Source organism: Thermobia domestica, chromosome 8 (assembly GCF_964235325.1).
Source record: "Thermobia domestica chromosome 8, izTheDome1.hap1.1, whole genome shotgun sequence".
In the NCBI taxonomy this organism is placed as follows: domain Eukaryota; kingdom Metazoa; phylum Arthropoda; class Insecta; order Zygentoma; family Lepismatidae; genus Thermobia; species Thermobia domestica.
This window is the reverse complement of record NC_137461.1, coordinates 259,585,182-259,605,924: the sequence shown is the minus strand read 5'-3', so window position 1 is coordinate 259,605,924 and position 20,743 is coordinate 259,585,182. Positions and strand designations below refer to the sequence as shown.

Genomic DNA, 20,743 nt, shown 5'->3' with positions numbered 1-20,743 from the left:
GTATAGGGGTCTATTGGCTTTCGTCCAATAATAGGAAAAAGTTTTAACAGGCTATGAAATCTCAAACGGTCCCTAAATAGTCTATTGCTCTCGATTGCACCTTTTTCATCCAGAGCTCCCTTTGGAAACGAGGACGCTCCTGGGAGGAGTTAACGCCTAAGTTGTGAACCATTGGCCTGTGTAATGATAAATTTGTTTTATAATCTATCATTCTATTTAGACAACTAGTGAATGAAGCAAATTAAATGTGGTGAAACAACCAGTACAACATTGAACTTTGGTAGAAATGAAATTACGAAAATAATCTTTCATTACAAACAAACGACAATCACCTTATTTCACAACCATCTCTACTTATAATAATCCATTTAGTAGAATTATTCCAATGTATCAGTAATACCACAGTAAATAATTATTCAAAGCAATTCGACATTTTGTTCGTGTAAATAAAATATATAATTACGTAAAAACAATTTATTACTTTAATTTTCAAGAATTAAAATATAACATTTTAATGCAAATGGCATTGGATTATATTGAGAGTCATTAGCATATAATGATACTAATATAAGTTGATTAAAGTTAAAGATCAATTTAAGTTTGTGGACAACTAAAAGAAAGTTCATTTCCGCTGCCATATTTTACAAACAGTATAATTACATGAATTCCTCAATATTGAGGCGAGATAAAGATATTTTGCAGGTAATAACTAATATGGATTTTATGTCCGTGACACCACATTAAATTCTTTTCAAGTACCGGTATATAAGAAAAAGACAATATGGTTGGCGTACAGATAGAACTTTACGCGTAATTACGAGTATTATTGTATTCGTTAATAAAAATAATGAAAGTAGATAATAGTGATGAGCAAATGCAAGACCAAGAGCAAGACCCGGGTGGTCTTGGTCTTGGTCTTGCACATGCGGTCTTGGTCTTGGTCTTGCACTGGAACCCTCGGTCTTGGTCTTGGTCTTGTTCTTGTTCTTGCACACCTAGTCTTGGTCTTGGTCTTGGTCTTGCACACCCAGTCTTGGTCTTGCTTGCAAGAGTCTCGCAAGTTTTGCTTTTAAGAAATCTATGATTTTCATAAGTAAATTTTACTCTGGATATAAGGGATAATAAATCCTACATTGCGTCAATAGTGAGGGAAATACAATGTATGTTTCTAAATGTAATATATTTTACCTTCGTGTAAGTGTGATGATACTGTACAACATGGGCGATGACCTTTACTTTTTTTCAATGGGTGATCACGCTTCACTACTTATAAGATAAATCACAACATTTCGTAATATTTTTATATGTTTTAACAGATCCAATACTCCACTGGTTCCCAAACTGGGGAGGCTACCCCTGACAGTGAGACGCATGAAAGAAAATCAAGACGGCACAGATTACTGAAATACCATAAATTGCAAAATTATTTTTACACTCTAAAGGGGTCAGATTTTTTTCTTTCCAACCACGATTAGCTCATCTTTGTATTGAACAAACTCCCAATTAAATATTGAAATTTTGTTTCACTGATTCTAATATGTACTGTATGGGGCAGAAACAAGGACATTACGCAAAAACGATGAAACAATTAGACTTTCGAAATGTGGACATGGAGAAAAAAGGAGACAATCAGCTGGGTTGAACGGAAAACGAATGCGAAGGTTTTAGAAATATTAGCAGTAGGGGAGAAAAGAAGAATTTTAGATGTAGTTAAGAGGAGGACATCGGCTGAGGAGGAACTGTATTATGAGGGACGTGCTAGAGGGAAGGGGCGAAGGAGATTGTAGTTGAAGAAATATATTAAGACAGAAAATTGCTACGTTAAAACGAAGGAACTTGCTGAGGACCACAGTCATCGAAGCTTCTCAGCTGCAGCAAGTGACCTGCCAATAATGGCAGAATAGCTATTATTATGACGATGATGATATGTTTTGCAATATTGACCAAAAAAGAGAGAAAAAATTAAAATAATAATAATTAAACCTCTTAATATTTTAGAATATGAAATAAAATTAAATTTGTGAGTTTTACGTCCCACGATTATGCCGGCTTGGCTAAAGGAGACGATGATGATGAAAATGAATGAAAATGATGGAAAGAAGAAAGTGGGAGGAAACGGGAGAATCCCGAGGAAACCCGCGCACACGGTGTTTGTCCACCACAAAGTTCACTTGGCGGGGGCTGGGATCGAACGCGGGACCCCAAACACCAGAGCTGAACGCTCTACCACTGAGCCACCGCGGCCCCAATATTTTAGAATAATTTGAGTGAAAACTGAAAACGACTCAATTGTCTATGTTTTTTGTGTAAACTCAATTTATATAAATACTTTTGACCTACATTAGAAATACATAATAACGACATCAAACTTCAAGTTATTTGAAATAAGTACGAAATCACTCTCAGTTGTGAATATCACGGGCGGCTCCAGGACCGACTTCTGGGTGAAGCGGTGGGTTGTCATACTGCTACTTTTAAGGGCTCCAAACTTTGGGATGAGTTTTATTTATATATATAAAATAAGAAAGTTTCCTCTTCTGGATCCACCCCTGGTGAATATAGATTATTTATTGTTGTATAATGTTATATCGTTGAATCCTAGATATGCCGTATACCTAAGGGGGCTATAAGTTATATTGATAAACAATTATTCAACGTATAAGCATCCACCTATGAAATCAAACTTGCGATCACATGCGCTAAGTTTTTGTCAATGTCATGAAAATGTCATTCATAAAATTCCTTGAATCTCAGAGCCAAGGCCATACCCATGTAGTCGGCACCTATGGTGTACGGAATTGCCGATGTTCAATACTACATTTCTTTAGTTTTGGAAGAAGAACACATCTACTTTAATGTCCCACGATTATTACACTGAGGCTAAGGGAAACAGTGATGATGAGAAATGGAGGAATGAAGAAAGTACGAGGAAACGGGAAAACCCACGCACAGGGTGTTTGTACACCAAAGAAACTCACATAGCGCAAGCTGCGATCGAACCAGGGCCCCATGTACCAGAGGTGAACGCTCTGCCACTGAGCTAACGAGTCCATAACATGCTCTAGTTTATTTTTGCTTATCCACTTCTTATGGACACAACTATTCTTCGTATGATTTCTCAAAATCCAATCATGAACCGTCGTGAATGATCAAATGATGACAAAAGTAAATCAGACACTGAAGTTATTATAGCTTGTAACAATTCATAGAATTATGCTGTCGGTCGTCTCGTGAACAACCGATTCAAAAAACGACATACTGTAGCTAAATGTTACAGGAGCAGATCGACTCACATGGATTGCATAAACTACTGGGAGCACATTCACTCCGGCGGTATTTTTACTGGAGTCAAGAAGTTCACGTGAAAGATGTAATGATTTTTCCCCTTCCTTTTTACATTCTATAAAAAATCAAGTAGTACCGTACTTGTGCAAGACTCTTGCGCAAGAGTCTTGGTCTTGGTCTTGCTCTTGCAGGTATGGTCTTGGTCTTGGTCTTGGTCTTGCACCTTGGTCTTGGTCTTGGTCTTGCATCGGGATTCCTGGTCTTGGTCTTGGTCTTGGTCTTGGTCTTGCATGCAAGACTCTTGCAAAAACTGCAAGACCAAGACTCTTGCGCTCATCACTAGTAGATAAAGTAGGTCTCGAAGTGAAGAATTATTGAAGACAAACTGTTTAAGTATTCATAATAAATCTGAATCACATCAATGGGGGAATTTCTAAACTTTCATCAGAAAAATTGCCAATGTTTTGTTGAGAGAGAGGGCAGTCTTTATTTGAATCAAAAATTGTTACAATTCCGCTAATTTCTGTTAATATTACATTAGGTTAGGTTCTAAATATTTCTCTACCTTCATCTAAACAAAAACCGAAGAAAGTTCAAAATGTATAGAAATGTTTGTATGCACGTGGAATACAATCTGGCATGAATCATTTCTTTATATGTGTTTTTGTCTATTGAAATAAGAATTACAAACACAACTTAAAACTGCAATAGGCATGTTACGAAAATGTTCACACCTTTTATTATTGCGTACCGAAATGAAGAAAAAATAAATTTGGATAAACATAGACGAAGGATATCCCCGAGAACATTTTCTGCGCTCTTATGTACTCAAAAAAAGTAAATAACATGAAGAACAAACCTAGATGAATGGTGATTCCTCGCGAATATTTTTTACTCGGAGATGTATGTATAAGATGATTACATCACTATTTGCAATCAGCACCCGTAGCCTCGGTAGCGCAGTAGGTAGCGCGTGAGTCTCATAATCTCAAGGTCGTGAGTTCGATCATCACCCGGGGCACTAACTCTTTTTACGCATTAAAAATTGCAGTCTCTAGTAGGTGCAGAAACTTAGAAAAAATTACCGCCTGTAGGAACGAGTGACTGTATCATAAATTGGTTGTTTGAATTTTAAAGCAAGAAAGATGGAAGAAGTGCATATACTGCACAAGTAGTATGAAACCGGCCACCTTCGACCAATCACTTTAGGTCAATTCTAACTTCAATAGGAAATAGACGAGTACCTGAAACAGTGACAAGAACCCAAACTCATTTTACCTTTATGAGGGCCACTCTAACCTCATTTCCGCACTTGATGGTGAAGGCATCAGCACTATTTGAGATCGTTGAGAAGTGTGAGTGTGACGGTTGAGACATAAATACAATTTGAAGGTGAGGTTGAATAGGAGAGTATGAATGTTATCATATTTAGAGGTAAGGGAGAGTGAATGTGCGTGAGGGAGTTGAGTGAATGAGAATGACAGTTCTGAAGGATACCATTCTCTAAGCTGAAGAAAACACAGGAAAATATTTGGGATTTTATGGAAGATAGTAAAACAATCCTTTCAAATTATTATTATTATTATTCCCTTCAACTGCAGCACTGTTAGTATTTCTATTGCTGATTCTAAGTTCATTCTACCACTGGTACCTCTTAAGTTCATTTCTTTTTCTATCAGAAACTCTCAGACAAACAATTCAAAATGCATTCCTATTATTGAGAATTTACCGGAAAAATCGGTACAAAAATCTTCAGTTAATAGCTGTGTTTGTTTCTCTCATTTCATTAGCCTTTCTTTTCTCGTTTCTCATTGTTCCTTCAACCTGACATTCCTTCTGTTTCACAATTCTCATTGAAAAACTTCTCCAGTCTTTTTTCCTCCTTTTTTCAGTAGGAAAACGGTTCCATCGGCCTCGGAGCTTTTGTAAGTTCCGTTGTACACTTTGATTGCTGATCAAAAGGAAATTTTCACATCTAGAAGAAATGAACGAATATAAAGATGAGAGTTTTAAGAAAGACCAAAAGTTTTCCATGACATGAGAACATTTCGTCGCATCAGAAGCAGAGAAACGTAACTCCAAAAATGCTGTTTTCGTTTTCTTCATGTTTAGACATAAGTTTGAAAGCCCCACTTGGTGTAAATGGAACGCAACTCCATCTGTTCTCCTTGTCGATCATCTGTTGTAATGTAGCTCAATTACCATCTTATTAAAAACACATCTTTCTAAGAAAATAATCTTTTTGGCCTCTCGCCTGTAAACCTACGAAAATGGAGTTACGTTCCTCTGGTTCTCATGCGACAATTTATACCTTTCAAGTGGAGACTAACTTTAAATAATCAATAAGTATAAAAATTGCTTTCAAGGGGGCACCCGGGTTTGAACCGGGGACCTCTCGATCTGCAGTCGAATGCTCTACCACTGAGCTATACCCCCTACGCACGAACGGTCTTCTAAATTACGATAATAAAGTCCTCCTATAGCATCTAGCTTTACAAAATATTTTCTCGGTTTATTTGAGAACAACTAATAAGGCTTAATTAACACTCATCAGTTTCATCTTGTACTGTTCAAAGACATTTATTGGGTGTTAGAGATGCAAGGGCTCGAAAAGAAAGTTAAAAAAAAAAATAAACAACTGGGTTTTTTCTGCTTCGCTTTTTTGCTTGGGAAATTTTGGGCTTTTTTTTTTTCTTTCTTTCTTCAAAATTTTGCTTTAAATTGATAAAGCAGACTTTGTTTCGCTTCTCTACAACACAAGAACTCATTTGATTAGTGGTTAATGTAGATAATAATATGGAACCTGTAAAATAAACCATGAATTAAGAAAAAAAAAATTTAAAAATTCTTAACATATTTACATTATGAATTCCAAAGGATTAACCAATATACATATAATAATTTTTTAACTTCTTATACACAAAAATAAGTACTTTAAAAAAAAGATACACAAATGTCTAGCAAAATTGTATGTTGTATTTTTACTTCTAAATATCACACACCATTTTTGAAACAAAAAATAAAACATGAGAGAAATGCATTTATATGATAATCTTAAAAGCTGCACATCAAGAGCTTGGTTTCGGGTGATTCTGTACATTCTTGAAATTTTTAAGTTTTAACTTTCATATACATTGTATGAATATTTCGAACAATTTTTTCATTCATTGATCACATAAGTAATAATGTTACCACCTATCAGGTGCTTGGAATCTGCAAAATCGGCAAAATTTCGAATTCTATAATGCACTGACTGTTCCTTAAGCTTGTTCAGAATCGAGAAAGTACTAAATTTTCTGTTAATGGATCATATGCGTCATAGACTGTTCATCTGATCGTGCGGTTTCCTAGACTTATAACCACCATCACGGTTTACCCAGTCCTGAAGGTTTCTTAATTTTTAACGACAGCAATTCAATATATCATTCCGAAACTTTTTTTTTTTTTTTAAAAGAAAAACTATGGAATACATTTAAGAAGAGTGGAAATAATCAATCATTGTTTCAATTCACAAGAAAGGCGACAAACTTATTGTAATAATTAGCGAGGCATTTCTCTTAACATTATATTAACAAGATTGATTCTATACGCAGATGAAATTATTGGAAACGATCAGTGGGGATTTAAGGAAATCGATCTACTATCGACCAGATATTTACTATTCGATAAATACTCGAAAAGAAATGGGAATATATTACCCAGTACATCAGCTGTTTAATTGTTTTAAAAAGGCTTACGACTCGGATAGGAGGAAAACATTGCATAACGTTCTTACAGAATTCGGAATACCGAAAAAGCTAGTTAGATTAATTAAAATGTGTTTAAATGAATCCCAAAGTAAAGTCCGAGCAGAAAAATTCTTGTCCATTAGCTTCCACGTCGAGAATGGCTTAAAACAAGGAGATACGTTATCGCCATTATTGTTCAGCTTTGTTCCTGAGTACGCTATAAGGAAAATTAAAGATATCAACCAGGCCCTAGAGCTGAATTGTGTTCACCAGGTTACGGCGTATGCTGAAGATGTAAATTTAATAAGGGATGATAAGAGTACAATAGAAAGAAATGCACAGTCCTTATTAAACGCTTGCAGCGAAATTGGTTTAGAAGTAAATGCAGGGAAAACTAAATACATGGTAGTTCACCGGGATCGTGCTAGTTCACCGTACTTTAATTCATAAAACATGTGTTCCATCCATCATGATGGTGAATTCCAGAGCGAAATATACGAGCATTTAGGTCATGAAATATTATTTAACTTTAGAGTGTACTATAAGAAACCTATTTAAATAGAAAAAATCATGAAAATGGAAAAAGCCAAAATTTCCAAAATTCTTGTTTTTTTCTCCAAAAGCCGGCTTTTTATGTGCAAAAAATCATCGATTCAAAAAAGCCGGCTTTTTTGCATCTCTATTGGGTGGTGTATAGCTCATATTAGGATTATTTTCGCTATGCGACTATAGTATTATGATCAGTTTTACAGAGTTCACTTCTGGCGCAATCAGTCCCTGGTTTGATCTCCGATCACGGATACATGGTGAACAACATCGTGGCTAAATTTGTTTATTTGTCGAATTTCATTGTTTCTCCTTAGCACTGAAGTTATGTGAAATATTGACCTACAGTTTAAGACAATGTTTCATATAACCCCCTTTAAATAATTTCCTACCGGAATCGAACCCGGTATGTGCAATGAAATAGCGCACGCTAATGTTAAAACTAGAGGAGAAAACAGCAACTTTTCAATCATTTATTGTTTTCACTCCTCTTATGAGGCTTACCAGGATATATACTAGGGTAATTCAGGAAGTAATGCATCAACCCACTACTTGACCAATAGTACTGCAAACATTGTAAACTGTTCATCATTAGTGTACTGCTGTTTAGACTATAGAATGTCACTTATTTCACCTTTCTATCTCTTCTCGTTCCAGAGTAATGGAGCAATCTGTGGCATCCAGTAGTGACTTCCGGTTGAAACAGTGGGCTGTCATTGAATTTCTAACTGCCGAACGTTGTGCGCCCAGAAACATTCATCGCCGGTGACGAGTCATGGATATACTATTACGACCCCAAAACGAAGCGTCAACCGATGGATTACCACCACCCTCCACCGCCCAAAAAATCAAAATTGTCCCATCTGCTGGCAAAATATTTGTTGACATTCTGCCTCATCCTGCCTATAAAAGGGCTCTTGCGCCTTGCGACATTAAATTCTTCCCCAAACTTAAGGATCACCTTCAGGGTCAACGCTACAGTTGTGATGCGGAGGTGGAAGCAGGAATTCGGCAATTTTGTCGCCAGCAATCATCCCAGTGCTTCACCGACGGCATGAGATACCTTGTTTCGCGTTGGCGTGTCTTGTTCATAATGGGGGCTATGCTAAAAAGTGATGCCATCGTTTGTAGCTGACATTGCAAGCTTTCCACTGATACCTGTATCGATGCTATCTGTCAAACACAAATGAAGGTATTTCGGCGGCAGCTCATATGGTTCGGATTTTACGTTAATCAGTAGGTCCACGTCTCATATAGCCTCACTGCTGAACGGGACGTTAAACTCAAAATCAACTCAACTCAACAAATAAAGGTATCACTTTGGAAGCATTACTTTCTGAATCACCCTCGTATTTCAGTTTGTATTGTCTATGTCAGTGGTTCTCAACATTTCGACCTTCCGCCGCTTCAGGTGAATGCGACTATTCTGAACTCCCCTTGAATTCTTACACTGTTCCCCCTCCCCCATGCACATGACCGACCATAAAACTTGAATGAAACAGTTTATGAACCAAAGAAAGGCTTCAATTCATGAAATCAGCCTTGATGAAGAATCTACATAAGTATTTATAAAAGAAGTCTAAACTTTCATAATTTATAAAAATGCATAATGACTTTCTTTCAATAATAAGAAAAATGTCTCATGGGTCATGAAATCTCAAACGGTCCCTAAAGTCGATCGCCTGAACCGCCCTTTTTTGTTGCAGCGCCTCGTTTGGAAGTAAAGACCCCTTTGGGGGTCGTTAACGCTCAAGTTGAAAACCACTAGCTTATGTAATGTTGAAATTATGAGTTTATTATTATTATTTTAAATAGAATTCTTTACATAATGAAGCTAAGATGGCTCCTTTCGAGTCACGATTTCATTGATTTAGTCATGGTATTCTCAGAAGAACAAACGCAGAAACTATGAAATAGGAGAGAAAAGCAGCGAACACTACAATTAAAAGGGGAGGGAAAGATAATATGGTTAGTGTGCTGACAAAACTTTACATCACTTAAAAATTTCTGGACTTTAACATAATAGAAAGCTCAAGGTATATTTAAATGTGCGAGGTTAACTCAAAAGTTATCCGCAATGAAGCTATAACTTTTTTGGCAATACAAAAAGAAAACTCAACTTAACATCATTTTTCAATATAGTCCCCTAGCTTTTCAATGCACTTGGAATATCGTTGCACAAGTTTCCTGATGTCCTCAGAAAAAGAAGGTTTTCGGTTGAGCAGCGAGTCTCGCATGGACCGCGTCTTTCTTGGTCCGAGGTGAATCCATCCTGCACAAACTTTATAAAACCCAAGTCTCTTATGGATGATTTCGTACGCATAACCATGACTAATATCCAGACGTTATGCCACTTCATCAATAGTCACTCGCCTGTTTAACAGAACCATGTCACGTGGACGCTCAATGTTGTCATCATTTGTGGTCGTAGATGGCAGGATCCTTCCTCATGCATAACACTTGAGCGACCATTTTCGAATTTTTCAATCCATTCGTAGACACCAAGGATGTTATAAAATAGAGGATCTGCCCTTCGAACAAAATCTTGAAGCCATACGTCACAGTTTCGCCACCCCTACTGTGCCCACTCAGCTCAATAAGATCGCAATATTTTGAGTCAATAATCATGGCGGGAACGAAAGTAGCCAATCAGGCGATGGTGGAAACGAGAGTAGCCAATTAGACGTGCCGGTGTTCGGTTCTTTTTTGGCTTCATTGATTTAATAGAGTGAAGATACACATTCGCAGATCCTTTATTTTATAACATCCTTGGTAGACACTCCGTTGCGGCAAGACACTGTTCCCATATTGTGCCTAAAGTCTTTGATGCATTGTAGCCTCTGATACACCTTTCGGCCACAAAAAACGGATCACTGCTCGTTGTTTCTCTTTGGTGCAAACCTTTAATGGAGCGGCCATGATCTATGCCCAACAAAAGGAAGACAAACGGAGAAATTAGAAAAAAAACTTTCATAGCATGACCAGAACAGCATAACAGTAAAATAAACGACGACAGAGGTTAGTGCGAACAAGGTAAGAGGAGTTATGTCAACATTGTGGATAATTTTTGACTTACCTTCGTATGTGTGTACGTGGAACAAAAACTGGTATATATCATTTCTATGTACGTTTTTACCTATAGTAATAAAAATTACAAAAGCAATGTAAGACTGCCGTAGGTATGTTACGAAAACTTTCACTTCTTAATATAGCACTCATTACATTCATAGCATTTCAATTCTTTCTTGAAATATTTCGTTTCAGTTCGTTTTACGAGTGTTCTAGGTTCAAGAATCATCTCTTCTTAGTTGAGCGAAGTCCGACTCTTCTTTTCTGAATATGAAATCTCGCCTGTTAATTTCTATATCTTTTCTATTTTGCCTTTCATATTGCTGCAAAAGCTTAAAAGGATGCTATTTTTGGAGACTAGATAGTTTATAGTTTAGCGAGTGGTTGCATTCTTCAACATTGCGTTTTCTAGTAGCTACCTGCTAGTAGTACTTTCTTACTTAAACTGCTAGGTAGATGAAACATCAATGTAGTTTCTGCTTGATACTTTAATTCAAATCCTTTAAGAAAACGTTGACTATTAAGCTGTATCTGTTAAGTGAATGTGATAGCACATAAATATCTCTCCCACTAACCTTTCTACGCATGAGCTGATGTCTTCCTTCTACTGGACAGAGGTTTGGATAGGTTTCTCCATAAGGTTGGATAAATTTGAAGTTTACTGGCCTAATTACTGCCAGTAAGACTTAGTGTAAGAATCAGCTTGTCTGTTATGGCTTCTTCCTGGTCACTCTCCAAAATCTCTCTTAAAACTCACACTGAGTTTCCAAGATCCTCAGTTTTTATATAGCAGAAGAATGGATATTCTTCCTGGTCGTCAACACATATTTATGGCTCTGATGCCCAAATCCAAAATCTTGGTATTAGCGATAAATAATCAGTTAGAATGAGAGAATTATGTGAATCAACGTTATGCAGTAGAAAACGTTAAACGTTGTATATAAATTCATACATATTCTACAATTTTCACATTTGTGATTTGACAAGCTGTATAATAAGCATACACAACGTGATTGACATTTTATTATTCTTCCATGTTGAATAAACCAAAACAACTTAAAATAAATCGTATGTGTGTGTTCATCGAAATTTTGCTTTACAATTTATACATTATAAATTATTGCTGTAAAGTTGATTCCACCATAATATCAAAATCCTCTACATTTAGTTTATGTTTGCTGAAAATTTAGAAGAGCGTGTTAATACCGTATATTACTCACTTTTAGTGAGTCACTTAGCTTATGAACGCGTCAACGCTGATCGTTCATGTAATTACAGCCTTAACAAATATTTTTTCCTTCTCTTTCTTACAGTGTGGAATGTTTTCAGATCTTGACTAGGATAGTATACCTATGTGGTTAAATGTAAAATTTTTTTGTTTACATATCGTAACCCAGCAGCCGGGGCTTGTTTGATACACTGAAAAGCAAGATGTTTACCGTATGTGAAACCTGAAGTTTAAACAGCTAAGATAACAGGACCTGTAGCAACATGAAAGGAACCTACATACTAAGTTTCAAGGAAATTGATCAATTTGGAAGGGCTCTAGTTGTGTTGAAATGCTGGAAGTGTTCCCATTATTACATTCTCAGTAGAGAAGCAAGAAATGACATTATCTTCTGCAAAGTTTATGTAGCACTAATTTGGTAGCGAGCATGCTAAGACATTAGCCGTGGGTCAGTCTTAATTGGATTCGGAGCTTTTCTTTCTTATTGTTTTTATGGCCTGTTAATGGATTACTAATCGTCTCGGTTGAATTGTCTAGGTAGTCGGTTAAATGAATGAAGGTTAACTAGCTAAGTGGTGTTTGGTTGCAGTAATTGAGAGTTTGGTGTGCCTTACATTAACAAAGCAACTCGGTTACTAGCAGTTGAATTTTGGCTACGTTAACCCTGCAAATTTTCTCAGTGTAATCAACCTTCATTAAGTAATTTTGTAAAAGGAAAATGCTAAAGTATAAACCATCATTTGCATTCTATTGTTAATGTCTTGGAAATTCAATAATTTATAAATCATGTGTTATCATGAAAAATTTAGATTACAACATTGCATCCAATATCTACAGATAAAAATAATAAAAAGAAATAACTTTGCACGCGTAAGTTTAATGTAAGGAATTTCCTGTTCTTAATTGGTGATTATTTAATGACATATATTGACTTAAATTACATTGGTAATTATTTGATGACATATAGATTCAATTATTTTGATATCGAGATAGGATTGGCTCAGTGTTGAATTCAGACATTTTCACCCGGGGGGGAATGTGAACTCCTTGGGGGAGAGGGTTGTTTTTCTGTATTTTTGCAAGAAAGCAGCATATTTAACAATTCCATTCACATGTACATCTTAGCTAATATTGAGACTAATTGCTGATAAATATTCAATGTGAGATTATAATAATAAAAAAAAAACAATCGTTTAATTTTATCTACAACATTAAATAAAGACTGGCAAACATATTTTAGACTAAATTTTAACTGCTATTTACAGTAGCTATTTTTGTTATTTTTTCCTATATTCAGTAGTTACTGTTTGTTACTAATGTAGAAGTTTTTAAAAAGATTTAAATTAACTCAAATATTTTTTGTCCTAAAACAAACATACATAGGAATATCTTAACAGAAAGTAATCATTCTTTCTCACACTTCTGATTCTAAATCAAGTAGGCTATATTAGCCTTGGTTTCTTCACTTCATACACATCAATAGTTTAGTTTACGAAATCTTCAGTAGGATTAGTGCCGTGTCGTGGAAAATCAGCGCTTGGGGCGAGAGTATACGACGGCACCCCCGAACATATGAGTGAGGTCGACAGACCAGCTGCGAAAGGTGAGAAAATTTTAAAAAGTAAACCCTGCTTTTCCTCGATTTTGAGCACTTTTTATTACTTTTTTCTTTCATTTTATATATTGCACATGCCCACATGTGCACATAGTTTCATTCCTCTCTTTTTCTTTCCTTCTTTTCTTTTCTTTTTCCCTCCCAATCATGTGCCCCTTACTTCAGTGTCCGGGGCCATCGCCCCGCTTGCTCCTCCTTCGTCACCTTCATTAGCAATCATTCACTTATATACTACTATTATATTGATAAATTCTGTATAAATCTCTAACCCAGGAGGGATAACTGTTCCACCCTGATCCCTCTAAATGACGCCCTCTGAATCTCACCCTTTAACTGACTTATTTTTAGTTAAAGAAAGGTGTGTTTACTTTAACAATCGTAAAGCACATTTACGTCTGCTACTTCCCATGCGAGAAATGAGATTTAGGCGCTCTATTTCAAATAATGCAAGAACTATACATTTTCAAGAACTGAAGTCTGCTGACAACAGAGATCATATGGAATGATCGAAAGATCTTCCCTATCTTTCCTTTCCTATCTCAATCTGTGCTAGTGCTACCTACTAATATACAGATGGTGATCAGAAAAATGGAAACACCTGTTGTCGGCAACACGTCAGATGTGTGGGTTGGCAGTGGTGTCGTGGCGCCCGAAGCGCCGGTCCGCTGGTGTTGGTGCGTTAGGTCGGTCTCAATACTACGTCAGGCGTAGTGGAACAGCAGTGTCCAGTGGCTGCAGCAGACGGAGGTAGTGCAAAATGGGAGACCTCTCAGGTTTTCAAAGAGGGCAAATTGTTGTGCTCGGTTATGTGGAGTGAGTGTGATGGCAGTGGCTACTGTGTTAGGTGTGTCGCGTGGGACAGTGTCGAAGGTGATGACGGCCTACACAACACATGGGAAAACCACATCGGGGAAGCAGAACAGTGGGCAGAAGAAAATCATGAGTGACAGGTCACGCCGGGTATTAAAGCGCATTGTCACGCAGAACCGTCGTGCCACTGCGGAGCAAGTAACGGAGAAACTCAATCAGCACCTCCCCCACCCTGTTTCGACAATCACAGTCCGCCGCGAATTACATGACATGAACTTACGGGGTCGTGTTGCACGGGCCAAACCGGTCATCAGGGACCATAACGCTTTCGCACGCCGCAAATGATGCCGCGACAATGCAACTTGGACCGTTGAGGACTGGAAACGTGTGATATAGTCGGATGAGTCACCCTTCACCCTATTCCCAACCACGGGTCGTGTTTGTGTGTGGAGAACGCCCAAAGAAGCTTATGATCTGCAGTGTCTCCGCCCAACTGTGAAACATGGCGGCGGCTCGGTGATACTGTGGGCCGCCATATCATGGTTTTCATTGGGTCTTGTGGTCACACTTAGCGGACGAATCACTGCCAACGATTATGTCGCAATTTTAGGAGACCACTTGCATCCTATGGTCCGGATGTTGTTCCCGAACAATGACGCCATCTTCCAGGATGATAATGCACCCATTCACACAGCTGGTGTTGTTGCAGCGTGGTTCGAAGAACATTGGGATGAAGTTCAACCTCCCCTGGCACGCTCAATCCCCAGATCTCAACATAATTGAACACCTGTGGTCCGTCTTAGAAACACGACTCCGGCGATGATTTCCACCTCCATCCTCTCTCACAGAACTGGCCGATGCCCTGCACGAGGAATGGTGTAAAATTCCACTTGCTACCATTCACGACCACTATGCCTCCATCTCACGTCGCATAAAGGTTGTTTGAAGGCGAAAGGTGGCCCGACACCATATTAATCTGGTAAGTTGCAATTTCGTTCAGGTGTTTTCACTTTTCCGATCACCATCTGTATAATATAGGGCGAGAGTATAATACCTACTAAAATACAAACCTTTCTTCAACAGTTGACAATTTCATGTTCTGCCAAACTCGGTCATAGCGTTAAGAAATACAGGTTTTATTGACTATTTTGGTATTCTATCTTAGATGTTACATTTTTCATATTTATATAGAATGGGTCTGCGTCATTTATATGTATATTGAGAGATCGGATTTCGGCTGCATGTGCACGGAAAGAAAAACAAATAATTGGGTGAAGTAATTTCTACATTTTGTGACTGAAGTTTGAGAGTTTCTCCGGGGGGAATGAATTTTCTTCGGGGGGGACATTCCCCCCCGGGCTACCCCCTGAATTCATCCCTGGATTGGCTTTAAATAATTGCGCATATAAAGAATAAAATATTGTGTCTACTTAATAAGTATAGTCTATATGGATATTGGTGTGTGATACTTATAATGTATACTAATTATCTATGGTTAATTTTTTTAAAGTTTGTCAGTCTTAAAGCTTTCCAATCAAAGAATTTACTTGTGTAAAGAATAACTCAATATTGTGCATGCTTGACGAGCTTGAAAGAACAGAATTTTGGACTCTCTTATCAACTACACGTCACTACAAATTATTGAAACTACGAGTGAAAAATTTATTGAAGGAAATAACTGAAGTAATAGCAAAAATTACATTTGTTAAAGGTTATCACTACTACATTTTTAACGTCTGTCACCATTGCATTTATTAACGGATGTCATCATTGTATTTGCTAAAAGTTGACACAACTGCATTTGTTAACGGATCTCACAATTTGATTTGTTTACGAGTGTCACGATTGCATTTGTTAACGTCTGTCATCAATATATTTGATAATTGATGTCATCATTGCATTTGTTCAAGAATGTACTGTACCATTGCATTTGATAAATGTTATCACCACTACATTTTTACCGGCTGTCACCATTGCATTTGTAAAAGACTGTCACCACTGTATTGTTTACGGATGTCATCATTGCATTTGTAAAAGGTAATCATCACTGGACTTCTTAACGAATGATATCATAACATTTGGCAACGGCTATCACCATTGCACTTGTTAACTGATGTCACCATTGCATTTGTTAACGGCTGTTACTATTTCTTCATGTATCTGTTCGTCAATACAATATTATTAACGCATAATGGACAAAAGTATCCAAAGATAAGAAATATATCAATTATTAGATGACGTCGAGCTGAATAAAATTACATGCTTGAGGTTAAAAGAATGTCACTATGTAGTTTGTGAGACAATCAAGACTGCAGCCTCGGTAGCGCAGTAGGTAGCGCGTGAGTCTCATAATCTCAAGGTCGTGAGTTCGATCCTCACCCGGGGCATTTACTTTACTTTTATTACATTAAAAAATCTACTCTTTAGTATGTGGAGAAACCGAGGAAAATTACCGCCTGTACGAACAAGCGACTGAATCACAAACCATAGTTGTTTGAATTTCGGAGCATGGAAAATGGAAGGACCTACAGATGTCCATATTATGATTATATACCGGAAAATTCAGTACAAAAACCTTACGCTACAAGCTGTGCTTTGTTCTCTCTTTTAATTAGCCTTTCCTTTGTTGTTACTCATAATTTATTCAACTTCACTTTCTTTCTATTTTACATGTCTCATTCAGAAACTTCATGTCATCATTTCTTTTTTCAGTAAGCAAACTGTCCATCATGTTTGGAACCTTTATATGTTGCCTTGTACTGTACACTTTGATTTACTGCCGAATTTACCCATCTTGAAAAAGCGAACGGAATGAAAGCGAACGGAATGAGTTATAGAAGGGCCAAAATTTTGATCTTTCGTTGACATGAAGTCATCTATAAATATCAATATGGACATTAACCAAATATAAATTCAATAAAAAGATGCTTTGAATGGGGCACCCGGGTTTGAACCGGGGACTTTTCGATCTGCAGTCGAATGCTCTACCACTGAGCTATACCCCCTCCGTATATGTCGTTTTAAACGATTCGAAGAATAAATAATCCCAGCTTCGGAAAGTCAAGTAAAATTGAACGCTTTATTTAAAGCTTTTAGATATTTCTAAAAGGATCGGAATTGTTTCTAAAGTTCTCCTACATACCAACAATTGACTTTTAAAAAAAATTAGTTTCTCTGGATTTTCTCGAAAAAACATAAGGATTTAGATTCACCAATATCATCTTGTTCTGCTCAAAGCGTTCGATTGGCTGGTGTGTGACTCATCCTTGCGTTTCTTTTATCCATTGTGCGGTTATAATACTGTGGCTCAGTGGTAGAGCGCTCACTTCTTGTGCGGTAAGTCTGGTTAATCTCCTTCCACACGTTTATGCTAGACAATATCATGGTTAGATCTGTTTACTTGCCGAGATTTAGTGTTTCTCCTTAGTACTGTGGCTATATGATACATTGACCCTTATTGTAATGTATAGCATTCAATACTTTCCTACCGGCATCGCAACGAAGGTGAGCGCGCTAATCATAAAACCAGAGGAAAGGGAAGCAACTTTTGCAAATCACAATCATTTATTCTTTTCATTCCTCTTATAAGAATTGTCAAAGGATATACTTCAGTTCGAATCGCCTATGTAATGTTGAAGTTATAAATTTATTGTTATTATTATTTTAAATCGGATTGATAATATGACAGAACTAAGATGACTCCTTTCGCGTCCCCATTTGAGTATATTTATTTTTCATTTCATGATGGATTACTGAGAAGAACGAAGGTATAACTGTGAATGAGTATGTAGGAAAGGAGCGGGTAAGATTATAATTAAGGAGTTTGATATAATAAGGGCGTAAGCGAGTTTACGTCCTTTTTGCATCAAACGCATTTGTGGGTTTTGCTATACTTGTTTAGCCTCCTGTTAACATTTCAATTCAATATTGGAATAAAATGCTTCATATTACACTGTTTTATGTAAGACAGAAACACTACTTAAATTTTCAATATCGTTTTTCTCCAACTGCATGTTTCAGAGTTACGCCCTTATTGTATCAAACTCCTTAATTATTATGAAGTGTCCATATTATAAAAGATGATCATATCTCGAAATCGCTTAACTTTAGAGACATGACATTTGGTGTGGCGTTGCAACTGTCATAATATATTCACATCTCAGAATTCTTTAATGTTAGACACAAAATTTATTATTGTAAACATAAGGCTAGTGTAAACATAAGAGATCTAATTTTCTCTGAAAACTAAACGAATAAAGTTCATCCCATCTAATTTAAATATGAATATATACTCAAAAATTTCCAAATTGGTGTAAAATTTCGGTAAAGTTAATCGCAGCAAATTTAACAGAAGCTCTTTCTACTCGTAGTTATTCTGCTATTCTTTACAGAGTTTAAAATGTAAATTAGTTTTAAAATACTAGTGGGAGTCTTTAAAATTGGTAAACTTTAAAATATTTAACAATAGATAATTACTGTATAAGTACCATACACATCCACATATAATATTTTTCTACACACAATACTTTATTTTTTATATGCGCAGTGGCTTAAAACCAATTTTATCTTAATAATATAAAAATAATTGAAGTTATGTGTTTTTAAGACATACCAACTCATTAAATTATCACCATTGTGTCTACGTACGTTTCCCTGACATTAAAATTGCACCAACTTATTTCTTTTTATTATTTATATAGGGTTGATATTGGATTCAATATTGTAATTTAAATTTTTTATGATAACACGTAATTTACAAATAGTTAAGTTATTAAGACATTAACAATAAAATACGTATATGGCTTTATCACTCAGTATTTTCCATTTACAGAATTAACTAGTATTAAAGGTTGATTAGTTAGGGAAAATCAAAGAATAAAATGTTTCCTGAATTATCATTACTTTCTGTCCATAAAAAATTACTTCAGCATCACTTTAATCATATTTTAAATACAATTGAAACAGATTTATTACTGTTATATATTTAAACAAATAACTACTGGGATATCGTAAAAATCTTAGCTGTTTAAATTCCATATATTATAGTGGTAGACATATTGCTTTTCAGAGTATCAAACTCAGGTTGTTAGGTTACGATATGTAAACAATACAATTTTATGCTTAAGCATATAGACAGATTATCCAAATCATGCTCTAAAGACTTGAACAAATTTAAAAGAAAAGGCGGAAGAAGGTTGTTTTAAAGTTGTGGCTTAGTAAACGGTCAGAGTACAAGTACCTGTAAGCTGATAGGCTGTAACGATATCATTAAAAATTACGTAATAATCCGTGATAACATGCTCTTCTAAATTTACATCAAACAGTAAACTGAGCGAGGAGGATTTTGACTTTGGCATGAAAGGCGAAATGAAACGATCTTCTGTATTTCCGGCAAACAATCAACTGAGCCTAGGAGAATTACATTTTGGCATGAAAGGCGAAGTGGAACACTCTTCTGAATTTGCAAAAAATAGTAAACTGAGCCTAGAGGATTTAATCATTAATATGAAAAGCTCCTTTCTATTTCAAGCAAACAGTAAATTAAGCATAGAGAACTTAGATTTTCATATCAAAGGCGAAGTGGTATGCTCTTCTCAATGTCCAGCAAACAGTAAATTGAGCCAATTCCACATACACACAAGCATTTCAATACATCATGAACTTTTCAATATATTTCATGACTAAGTTTAGACATTACCTTAATGCTGTAAATCATAGATTTATTCTAATATTTAAACACTTTACCTAGAATAATTCTACACATCCCGAACCACTCATTCTACTTACAGTACTCTTTTTACTAAATGCAAGAACAATTGTAATTACAAGTAGTTATGTCAGCACAGCACACTAACCATATTATCTTTCCCTCCCTCTTAATTACTATAGTGTTCCATTTTTTTAGTTTGTCTTTCATTCTTTCCTATTTCAGTTATACCTTCGTTCTTCTCAGTAAACCACCATGAAATGAAAAATAGATATACTCAAATGGGGACGCGAAAGGAGTCATCTTAGTTCTGTCATATTATCAATCCGATTTAAAATAATAATAACAATAAATTTATAACTTCAACATTACATAGACGATTCGAACTGAAGTATATCCTTTGACAATTCTTATAAGAGGAATGAAAAGAATAAATGATTGTGATTTGCAAAAGTTGCTTCCCTTTCCTCTGGTTTTATGATTAGCGCGCTCACCTTCGTTGCGATGCCGGTAGGAAAGTATTGAATGCTATACATTACAATAAGGGTCAATGTATCATATAGCCACAGTACTAAGGAGAAACACTAAATCTCGGCAAGTAAACAGATCTAACCATGATATTGTCTAGCATAAACGTGTGGAAGGAGATTAACCAGACTTACCGCACAAGAAGTGAGCGCTCTACCACTGAGCCACAGTATTATAACCGCACAATGGATAAAAGAAACGCTAGAATGAGTCACACACCAGCCTAT

The 20,743-nt window shown here is 36.3% G+C and overlaps 4 non-coding genes across 4 annotated transcripts; 2 read left to right on the top strand and 2 right to left on the bottom strand.

Annotated features, from left to right (window-relative positions):
- The first annotated feature begins 4,233 nt into the window (after nt 1-4,233).
- Nucleotides 4,234-4,306, top strand: TRNAM-CAU (transfer RNA methionine (anticodon CAU)). The gene has a single exon. It is a non-coding gene; the product is annotated as a tRNA-Met (tRNA).
- Nucleotides 4,307-5,649: 1,343 nt separating this feature from the next.
- TRNAC-GCA (transfer RNA cysteine (anticodon GCA)) lies at nt 5,650-5,721 on the bottom strand. Its single transcript has one exon. It is a non-coding gene; the product is annotated as a tRNA-Cys (tRNA).
- A 10,874-nt stretch (nt 5,722-16,595) lies between these two features.
- On the top strand, nt 16,596-16,668 carry TRNAM-CAU (transfer RNA methionine (anticodon CAU)). The gene has a single exon. It is a non-coding gene; the product is annotated as a tRNA-Met (tRNA).
- A 543-nt stretch (nt 16,669-17,211) lies between these two features.
- Nucleotides 17,212-17,286, bottom strand: TRNAC-GCA (transfer RNA cysteine (anticodon GCA)). Its single transcript has one exon. It is a non-coding gene; the product is annotated as a tRNA-Cys (tRNA).
- Nucleotides 17,287-20,743: the final 3,457 nt, after the last annotated feature.